The sequence below is a fragment of the Anomaloglossus baeobatrachus genome, chromosome 3 (genome assembly GCF_048569485.1).
Source record: "Anomaloglossus baeobatrachus isolate aAnoBae1 chromosome 3, aAnoBae1.hap1, whole genome shotgun sequence".
Taxonomy (NCBI): domain Eukaryota; kingdom Metazoa; phylum Chordata; class Amphibia; order Anura; family Aromobatidae; genus Anomaloglossus; species Anomaloglossus baeobatrachus.
This window is the reverse complement of record NC_134355.1, coordinates 697,056,465-697,058,158: the sequence shown is the minus strand read 5'-3', so window position 1 is coordinate 697,058,158 and position 1,694 is coordinate 697,056,465. Positions and strand designations below refer to the sequence as shown.

The 1,694-nt window shown below is 41.6% G+C and overlaps 1 non-coding gene across 1 annotated transcript; it reads left to right on the top strand.

The window, feature by feature from the left end:
* Nucleotides 1–434: 434 nt before the first annotated feature.
* Nucleotides 435–520, top strand: TRNAY-GUA (transfer RNA tyrosine (anticodon GUA)). Its single transcript is given in 2 exon segments — nt 435–471; nt 485–520. It is a non-coding gene; the product is annotated as a tRNA-Tyr (tRNA).
* Nucleotides 521–1,694: the final 1,174 nt, after the last annotated feature.

Genomic DNA, 1,694 nt, shown 5'->3' with positions numbered 1-1,694 from the left:
TAATTTCAGGGTTTTTGTCACTTTTTGAGGATTCTCAATGGATCTGAGATCTGATCTAAAGAGTTTGCTGCCAAGGACCTAAAATATCAGAGTTTTGTGCCTTGAGATGTGGCCTCCATCACTGAGGAAAAGCATCATCTCCACATTGTCCTGTATGATGGGAGAAGCTGATGATGTAGAAGGTTTAGATCCCATTCTTTATTCATGGCCCGGCCGTGTTCTTAGGCAAAATTAAAGGGGTTTTATCCGAGAAAATAACTGCAGGAAGCACCGGGACCGGACGGCAGAGAAGCTGAAAAATCAGCCACGTGAGGCCGGGATTAGCTGGATGTACAATTCAGTTAGCGGCCTAGTCACCCGTCAACAGTGTGAGGTAAACCATTAACCTGGACAGTCAGTGAGGTAACACCAGCAGAGAAGTCATCACTCAGGATCCTTCGATAGCTCAGCTGGTAGAGCGGAGGACTGTAGGTAGAACACAGACATCCTTAGGTCACTGGTTCGATTCCGGTTCGAAGGACTTTTTATTATTTATTCTTAGAATTATATAATTATCTTCAGATTGAAGAAACCACATTACTGACGAGGTCACAATATTCATTTTCCTAAACAATATCACCTGACGAGGAGCTTCTATTAGGGTAATTACATCTCCTCTCTTACTACAGGTAGGCGGCAGATATAGCAGATTATCTGAACACAAGGTTCTCCTCCTCATTTTTTTCCTCCTCCTCTTCCTCCTCCTCCAATCTCTTTCCTTCTTCCCTTCTTCACATTCTCCAAAAACTACATTTGTCTTTTCCCCTCTTTGTCCTCGACTCATTATTGTGATTTTTTGTCTTTAGTCTGTTTTCATTTCCACATTATTCATAGTCTCATTTGCTCCTTTCTTGAAATCTGTTTTATCTGTTTTCCTGGCTTCTTTTATATTCACCATAATAATAATAATAAAAATCTTTATTTCTATAGCGCCAACATATTCCACAGCGCTTTACAATTCAGGAAGATCATATACAAAAAAGTAACAGTGTAACATGAAATCCCGTTCTGAACGTGGTTTGATGTTTCTAGTTGACTTTGACTCATTCAATTGGGAATTAAAAAAAAAATTGCCAAAACTTGGCAGAAATGATCTCCCAATCTCCCCTCGAGTAATTGTATGTAAGTCTTTAAATCTTTATGCAATTTTGTCGACATGTTGGAGGAAACTGACTCTTAGCTCTAAAATGTCACAGAGGAGCTGAGCAAATAGACTATCCTTCCATTAATAATCACCGAAGAGCCGAGCACCGAAACTGTCCATCCATCACTAATCACCAAGGAGCAGAGCACAAAGACTGTCCGTCCATCACTAATCAACAAGGAGCCAAGTAGCAATACTGTCCATCCATTACTATTCACCAAGGAGCTGAGCACCGAGACTGTCCATCCATTATTAATAATGAGGAGCTGAGCAGCGGGATTGTCCATCCAGCACTAATCATCGAGGACCCAACCACCAAGACTGTCCATCCATTACTATTCACAGAGGAGCCGAGCACCAAGACTGTTCGTCCATTACTAATCACCAAGGAGCAGAGCACTGAGACTGTCTATCCATTACTAATCACAAGGAGCAGAGCACTGAGACTGTCCATCCATTACTTATCACTGAGGCACCGAGAACCGAGACTATCTGTCCATTACTAATCATC